Raw genomic sequence first — 10,060 nt, 5'->3', positions numbered from 1 at the left:
TGTTAGTGTGGTAATCCAAACTTAACATTTAATTAAAAGTAATTGTTCATTAACCCGGACACCCTTGTTTTCCCCCTTTTTGCCCCTAATTCCTCTACAATTTGAGCCATAAACTCCCAAAGCAAATCATAATCGTCCCTTTCTGGCATATAGATCCTTGTGGTATAATTTCAGAGAAATCCATACATCGATTCACAAGTTATTGTCTGCAAAATATTTTGCGGTCGTATACAAAATGACAAAGCTAATCAAAGTTTAGAATGAAAATCTACTCCACTAAAAAAATATCTATACTGAATATACTTCATGAGATAACATGCGGGATGTATTATTCTAACCTTTCGGAAATATTTCCAAAACATGTGCTACAAGTGGAAAATATCAATAAACACAAAAAATAATATAATTAAACTGAATTCTGTTGACAAAGTGTGTATTTACAAGAAGTTTTTTTTTTAGTTATATTTTTTTCAAATTTAATTACCAGTCAAGTTAGTCTTTTTAGCTAAAACTTTGAGACAAATGGGAGAGTGGTACAAGAAATAATTTAACCAGAAACATGTACATCCCATATCACTTAATCCTTTTCAAATTTCATAGATGTTTTTATTCAATTATTTATATAACAAAATGAAATTATATGCATTTTGTTCATAAAGCAGAGAAAAAAAAAAGAAATTTACTAAATAGACAGAAAGATAAAAACACAAAAAAGCATCAGAATACGATAAGTCTTTCTTATATTAACACCTGCCTATAGTCTTTTTTAAGTTAAATTTATGTAGATTGGTCTACTTTGTCTTTATCTAAAGTATGCAAAAAAGTTTAATAATTAATGTGAAATGTTTTCACGATAAAAGCTCAAAAATAGGTTGAAATTAATGAAAAAGTGGAAAATCATAAAAAAAATAGGTACTTTTAAAGGGCTTTATCAAAAAAAGACGTGCACCACCATATGATTTTCCATTAATAGTTTTTTTACAGTCTTGTAAACCCCAAAACAGGTTTAGAAACAAAGTTTCATTCTATCACAAATTGGACTCTCTAGACATCTCAATCAACGGGAATTAATTTTGGATAGCTTTCACAATTTTCTAAAATTTCTGTAATCAGACGTGGATTTCTACCAGATCTTTCTAAAGCATGGAGTAGCTCTCTAATTGTGGAGTCATCATCCCTGTTTTTCCAGCAATATAACATTTGCCTGCTGACTTCCCGCAGTACTTTCGGATTGTCATATTCTATCTGTTCCAGACGCTCAATTTCAAGACCGAGTTCTAACCCAAGAACCATCCATTCCTTACCAATGCGAAGACACAATTTGTCAAGCATCTCATCATTTGGCGGCAGATTCAGAATCTTGTCAGGTAAACCTAAAAAATAATATTTGTAGACTATCAAATAGTATCAGCTAGAAGGTACAAATACTATACAACTATGAAAAAAAACCATCTGTAATAATATGTGTGATGTGTTTGAGCTTTTGATATTTCCATTTGATTCGGGACTTCCGTTTTGAATTTTCCTCTGGGTTTGGTATTTATGTGATATCCGTTTGACGTGGTTCGATACTTATACATCTCGTCAATGTTTTTGTATTGTTTTTCATTTTTTGGTGGCGTGCTTTGTATATGCGAATTTTTGTATTTCTTTGGTTCTTATGACGTGACTCTGTACTTTAAAAGATCCCGTCAGCATGATATTGTTCTAAAATTGAGAATGGAAATGGGGAATGTGTCAAAGAGACAACAACCCGCCCAAATAAAAAACAACAGCAATATTCTAGTTTATGTCATTATGATATATATCTATTATGAATTACAAAATACGTTGAACCATAAACGTCAAAATCATTCAATCGCGTAGTGGAATTAACTATTTGTGGATTCTTATAAATTCTATATATAACTTTTGGACTATTTTCAATCTCGGTCTTTTCTAAAATTTATTCTTACATACTTTTGAATTTTTAACCCTATATGTTAACATTGCCTATGTAAATTTTAAAATTGTTTGTATGCACATTGAACGCTCTGTGATGAATAACATTTTCTGACGTCAGACACACAAATCAATGAATGTGTTTGTAGATAGATGTTTTTGTGTTCTGTTAAATTGTTCCTTTTAAAATTGTTATACGATGATGACTGATGTACCCATATTTTTACTATTTTATTTATTGTGTCTGTTTAGTTAACGCATCACTGTAAATATAACGGAATTTGATGAGACTGTCATTAAAGTGAGAGGGTCAGCGCTATAGAACCAGGTTTAATCCACCATTTTCTACATTTGAAAATGCCTGTACCAAGTCAGGAACATGGTAGTTCTTGTCCATTCGTTTTTTGATGCGTTTTGTTATTTGATTTTGCCATGTGATTATGGACTTAAGTCCAAATTGATTTTCCTCTAGGTTCAGTATTTTTGTGATTTTACCTTTTTCTTACATATACAAATATATAATTGTTACTTTTGTTTAGATAGTAAGTGATATTACCAGATAAAAGTACGGAGAACGATATCAATTGTTCATAAAATCAATCAAACTAATTGTCGATTTTATTGATAAAACAACAATCGCTGTGAAACCTTGAACAATTAAAAGTGGACATATAAATACATACCTGACACATGGTATGTCTGTTGATTTCAGCAGCTTCCATAGCTTTGACGAAATCTTTACATGATTTGTTCTTCTCTCTGCATATACGAAGGCTATAAAATTTGATCATAGAAATCGAATCAGAATCAATTGCATCAAGTTTAGTATTCAAGACTCCAAGGTTGAAAGCCAAGCTGCGTACTTCTTCCTTTGTCAAACTGTTGCAAATGCGAAGCAGTTGTGAGTCGTTGAGTAGCATCGACAGAACAGCATCTAGTATACCTGGATGAAAATTAGTAATACAATATCTAGTCTGGTAATAGCACATTTAAATATATATCCTGTATTTAAACGTCTTTAAATAGTTTGCTCTATTAAAGTTAAGACACATATTTAGAACTAGCTTTGTTTTTAACAAACAACTTAATAATGTTCTTGTTTCTTTCTACAACAATGATTGTATAATAAAGTCCAACACATCTATTGATAACATTTGCTTCGTAAACCAACAATTTCTGAATTAAGATTATCAAAGCAGCTGACTTGCATTGGTATGAGATGTTGTAGGTCCAATATCTTAACTTTTGAATAGGTTTTAAAACGTCTGTTTAATCATCATCCCCTTCATCACCACTATCATCATCATGATGTATTATTCAATATAAGTTGGTTCAATATCAAACATTATACAATTACTGTCTTTTGATGAGGTAAATATGCGGTTTTATTGACTTTTGAAAAAAAATGATATTCACTGAGGCCGATGGCCGAAGTGAATATCAGTTTTTCAAAAGTCAATGAAACCCCATATTTATCGAAACCAAAGACAGTAATTGTTGTATTCCAAAGTCCTAGAGAAGAAAATGTATCTAATGACAAACATATACCAATTTTGTTTTTACATGAAACATTTTACCATAACGTTGCATGTAAAAGCGCGTGACGTTTAGCGCGGTGAATAACACTTTCTCAGGTGAATATGCTTTTTTTATTCAAAATCCAATTCATATAGAGAAACCTACTAAAATAATACCAATATGGAATAAATATAATCCAAGGAATAAAATTAAAATCATGAAATTCAATCTGATTTTTCTTTCTTTACTGTATTAGTTTAAGAGATGATTATCTGTTTTCATTCGCATTTACGAAAAAGTTATCATTTTGCTATGGTTTCTCACTGTACACCTTTTTAATTCCATACCAAGTGTTAAAGAAACAAAAATTACAGTTTTATGTTCCTTATTTCACCGAAACAAACATAGAATCATACTACAGTGGTCAACTCAGTACCAGAATCTACGGAAAACGAGACGATTTCAATTTTGCAATCATAAATTGTCCTCTCCTTATCAGCAATATAACAACTTCACATGAGTGTGGAGTATAATTAGCTCATACGCTATTTTAGAACTACTCAGACTTTTGAACAGGTCATCAGTCGCCAAGCTGTTAGCTCATCGATAAGTACAAAAATATTGAACTCCAAGGCATATTCAAACAGCTTATTTCGACTGACAATTAACTGTTTGCAAAAGTATGAATTATTTTTTCGTACCTTTGATTAAAATCACATAGACCCAATACCCAGTATCTACAACACAATTAGATAATACAAGATGGTCTGTGCCATTTGGTCTATTGTGTAGATTTGTCTCATTGACAATTTTACCACAACTTCTTTTTATATCGAGTAAACTGGATCTTTTTTTACATTACAGTGTTCCCCTTATTTATCATTCATTTACAATTTTCCTTTTGATAGAACAGATCTCGACGTGACTCGGTAAATACTTTTCCAACTATAGTTGTCTTTTACTTTTTGCGTTTCAGGTGCTCTCGAACTTTTTCAACTGTCATATATGTGTGTTGTGGTATTTAGATTTAAATACGCTTCTTGTCTTATCATGTTCTATCTATTTTTGCTTTGCTGGGACACACTTTAAAAAAAATGTACCTTTAGAAAATATAAGCCGGGTAAAGCATGATAGAAGTTGATTTAAACAATAGACTATTGCAAAAAATGACAATTGTTCATTTTGTTATTTTCTTCAATTATCCTCACCTTGACATGAATCTGTACACTGTAATGTAGTCTGAAAGTATACAATTTAACGAATCTGTTTAAATAACGCAAATATAGCGCTTCCAATGCATAGTAATATTTTCATTTTTATTCAACTGTCTCTAATTGGCTACTGGTAGGCTATCGGTCATAGGGGTATCAATTTAACATGTTTAATAGTCAGTACTTCAAAAATAATATGAGTATACCAAAACTTGTTTAAACGGCACTTTTTTTTATGAATTTTGAAATGATAAAGAAACTAAGGTTTCGACTCCTTAGGCAGAGTGGACGAAGCTCTGCAACAGTTTCGGTCTTTATAATCATAGACTTTCAAATATTCGGTTTTTAGAAATCCTGATTAAGGTTAATCTAAAAAAGCGTTTCGAATGTATGCAATTTTGAAGTATCATAACATTATTATTGCTGTCAATATGATGTTGTTTGTTTATCGGAGAAACTGAATAGAATTCTACAAAGGATCGAGAGAGCAAAAAAACAAGGGATTGGAACATCTTGACATTTGCCACATTGCTATGTGTCTCTTCCAAGTTTGAATTATCCCCTTTTATCAAAGAATAAGTTAGGCTAACCTAACATAGTATATTCACAACTGTAAGACACAGCTTATATGAAGACGTATTATTTTGACATTTGCCTTTATCACAGTCTTATTGGCTTTTAAATATTTATATTTACTTTTTTTTTTTTGTAACTTTCTAATTGATGGGCCACAAACTTCTTTTTTTGCGAATATTGATCTGCTTTCTTGTTATCAATAACTTGGTTTTAACAAGGGAAATAAACTTTGTTTGGAATTTTCTAAAAAATAAATAAAAAAATTATAGAATTTACATTCCACTTTAAAAAAAAATGTGGTTTGAATCCTACTTCTGAATGCTATCAATGCTCATCAAAACTTACCCTGTCGGTATACCAAATGTCTAGTTCAGATTTGGGTGTAATATATTTATGGTTATCACACACCCAGTTGGTTTCAATACTGTTTACATTATGTGCATCAAGTAAACAATTTGGTGACAGACATCCAGATTTCAGCTTTACATCAAATGGAACATATCTCTTTGTAATGTTATCACTTGTGAAGGAAAGGGAGTAGACTTCAGAAATTTTAGCTAGGTTTTGTTCTAAGCATTCTCGTACACAGGAGGCAAGATCTTTGATTACCAATTCTTTTCTTTCCTTGTGAACAATGTATACTGCCACAGTATTACGTTCAGTCTTTACTACTAAATCATGTTTTCTGTCTAGGACCACAGCAACAAATCCAGAAAACAGCAAGTCTACATTTTCATAACTTTTGACATTCCAGATGCTTAGAATGCTTGCTATGAGTCTGCATGGTATTGCATCGGGAACATCTGTCGCGCTGAATTCAAATACAAAGCCGACACATTTGTCGGATGTTAAATGTTTTGCAACAAATGTTGTCATATTTTGAGTCGTGATCATGCAAGGTACAAGATAACAATCCACAGATATCTTCTTACCATTTTCTATATCGTAACGTCTCATTTCTGACAAAATGTCATAATGAACCAACAGCTGCCGGAAATATTCTTTATGTTTCAGAAAAATGGAGAATTTGTTTGAACTCCATATATTTGTCAAGTCAGATTAAGTAAGTCGTCCTTGACGTAAACTGGCTATAATTGGGACAGATATGACAATAGACTTCAGGACATCAATTAAACAAGTTGGGTCAATGACTATGTAGTTCCGGAGCTTTGGATCATCGATATATGTCATCTTGCCGCAAATATTCTGAACGCCTAGAAACAATCCCAACTTTGTAGTAGATAGTGGTTTAACACCGATTTGTGTATTCATAAGTTCTGCATCTTCAAGACTGATAATTGTTGTTCCTTCCTCAACTAGTGCTGCAAACATCATCTCAAGGATGAGAAACTGTTTATCCACCCTCTGTCCCCACTGTGTATTTTCAGTTATAGTCGTTGATATGCATGCTCTTAATTCATCCATCTCAGGGTCATTCTCTTTTAAGGCATCAACAAAGAAAAGTTTTTGTAACATGAGATGGCTCTTAATATTCTCATCAGTAAAGCTGGCTGATAAAGTATTTAACAGCTGTGATCGCTTATTCTGTATGTCTTCCTACAAGTGCAATATGTAAACTATTAGTAAATAAGCAGCCTGGTGAATCGCATTCAAAGTTTGTACGATCACGGAAAATAATTGAATTAAATTGGATTAAAAAATTACAGACAGTTTACCCTCTCGGTCTAAATGATAATATCATGGGAATTGGTAATATATCTAGAACCAATTCCGTTAACATTTTGGATATAGTTTCTAAAACTGTTCGTAAAAAACGTTCTCACGGTCGTAGAACAAATCGCAATCAAAGAAGATTTCGGGCCAATCATACCAATATTTCGGACCTAATTTCTATTTCAAAAAACAACGGCAGACATTATCTGTTAACAAAACTCTGTTCGTTACCGGTTAATAAGTTAAATAAAATTTTGGAGGATTGCAACACAATTTCATATAGCAGTCCTAAGTATGAAATTGTTCAAATTATTATGGCATATTGTTATTCTAAATTATTTCCCAAAATTGATCGCCCTGAAGATCATAAAAAACATTTTATTAAAATTAAGTATGTCAATAAAGGCTTTGATTTTGTAAATATTGCCGGTATATTTAACGACCATTCTGTTAAAGAACAAATTCCTGGATATTTTGACAATACTGAGCTACCTCTTATTTGTTATATTTACAAGAAATCTACCCGGAAATTTGTGTTTAATTATAGTCAATTGTGTAAAGATGTTAATATCAGTGAAAATACACCTACTTCATGTAATTGCAGTAATTCCGAATATATTTATGGCCCCATTTCCCATGTTATAACAGGAGATCTTAACATCGTTCAAGACCGAGAGTTAAAATCATTCCTCAGTAAAGGACCTACATATCGTCCCCCGTCAATTATTAATTGGAATGAGTGTCGTAATATCATCCACGACTCACTCCATACTTACTGTATGAAATGGATAAAACGGGAAAAAGTTGACAAAAAATCTTTGGACTCTTTTTTTAATTCAGTAATGAAGATAGTTGATATACGTATTCAACATTTTAAAGAACATTTTACTATAAACCCTCACAACAATAAACCTATTTCTCGTATCAAACATAAACTAAAAGAACTAGCCAAGGAATTTGTTTTTGTCCCGGCAGATAAAGCTGCTAATAATATTATTATTGTTTGACGTAAATTTTACATTGAGGTTCTGAAAAAGGAAATCACCAATTCACCAACATTCCAACTGACTCCATTTTCAGAAAACGAAATCTGTAACAAACATAAACTTTTAGGCACCGCTTTACAAGCAGAGCCAAATACAATGAAAGTCCCAACTATGTATTGGCTTCCGAAGTTACACAAAAACCCTTACAAATATAGATTTATTTCGTCTTCAAGCCATTGTTCAACTACAAAATTGTCTATTCTTCTTACCAGCACACTTGGTACAATTAAAAACCTGATAATAAATTGTTCAAATAAGGCCTTCGAAAATAGTGGAATAAATTACTTTTGGAGTGTCAAGAACTCGTTGGAAGTACTTGATAAATTGCATGCTTATATTGGTGATTTTGAATCTGTTCAAAGTTTTGATTTTTCTACCCTGTATACCACATTGCCTCACATTCTCATTAAGAAAAAATTCACACACCTAATTAAATGGGCTTTCAAAAAATCAGAATGTGAATATATATGTTCAAACTCTTTTAGGTCATTTTTTAGTAGCAATAAACAAAAAAACTATGTTAATTGGACATGCTTTGATACTATATATGCCCTTGAATTTTTACTAGATAACATTTTTGTTCGCTTTGGGAATTCCGTATATCGTCAGATTATCGGAATTCCAATGGGGACTAACTGTGCACCACTTATTGCGGACCTGTTTTTGTATTGTTATGAGTTACAATTTATGACAAAAATAAGCAAAGACCCATCGAAACAACATCTGATAAACAAATTTAATAATACTTTTAGATATTTGGATGATATTTTGGCTCTCAATAATGACGACTTCAGTATGTATATTAATGAAATTTATCCTGTTGAACTTACTTTAAATAAAGCTAATACTAACAATGACCACTGCCCTTTTCTCGATCTTGATATCTATATCACTAATGGAAAGCTGAATACCAAAATTTATGATAAAAGGGATGATTTTTCATTTCCTATCGTTAATTATCCGTTTTTAGATGGTGACGTTCCCTTGTCACCATCTTACGGTGTTTATATATCTCAAATTGTACGATTCGCTCGTGTATGTAACAATGTTTTAGATTTTAACGAGAGAAATTTATGTATTACTGAAAAATTATTACATCAGGGTTTTCGATATCACAAACTAGTCAAAACATTTACTAAATTTTATCATCGGTATAAAGACATTATTCGTAAATATAGCTCAACATGCAGACTTTTAATACGTTCAGGTATTTCACATCCAATTTTTTATGGTAATATTCTTTATAAAGCACAAAGGTGTCAGTATTCACCTCAGAAACTTACAAAACCTTTGAATAGACTTATTAAGAAGGGATATAATTACGATACTGTTGTCAAGTCATTAAAGATTGCATATTTTGGCGTTAATATTGAGTCATTGATAAGGTCTTTGCATCGGAACTAAACACATTTATTCTAAAAACAGTTGTTGGCATGACACGGGTTATGTTCTTCTCATATATGTTATGATGGTATTATACTAAACCCCTAACGGGAAGGATTGTGCCTGATGTTCATATGATGAAATCATAATCTTTCAGTCAGTTTAGTTGAAGTCTGGAGCTGGCATGTCAGTTAACTGCTAGTAGTCTGTTGTTATTTATGTATTATTGTCATTTTGTTTATTTTCTTTGGTTACATCTTCTGACATCAGACTCGGATTTCTCTTGAACTGAATTTTAATGTGCGTATTGTTATGCGTTTACTTTACTACATTGGTTAGAGGTATAGGGGGAGGGTTGAGATCTCATAAACATGTTTAACCCCGCCGCATTTTTGCGCCTGTCCCAAGTCAGGAGCCTCTGGCCTTTGTTAGTCTTGTATTATTTTAATTTTAGTTTCTTGTGTACAATTTGAAAATTAGTATGGCGTTCATTATCACTGGACTAGTATATATTTGTTTAGGGGCCAGCTGAAGGACGCCTCCGGGTGCGGGAATTTCTCGCTACATTGAAGACCTGTTGGTGACCCTCTGCTGTTGTTTTTTATTTGGGCGGGTTGTTGTCTCTTTGACACATTCCCCATTTCCATTCTCAATTTTATATTATTTAACATGTCTTGGAAAATAGGAATAAATGGGTTTCCATCAGTGGAA

Source organism: Mytilus galloprovincialis, chromosome 11 (genome assembly GCF_965363235.1).
Source record: "Mytilus galloprovincialis chromosome 11, xbMytGall1.hap1.1, whole genome shotgun sequence".
NCBI lineage: Eukaryota > Metazoa > Mollusca > Bivalvia > Mytilida > Mytilidae > Mytilus > Mytilus galloprovincialis.
The sequence above is the reverse complement of the archived record's forward strand: the minus strand, read 5'-3'. Positions refer to the sequence as shown.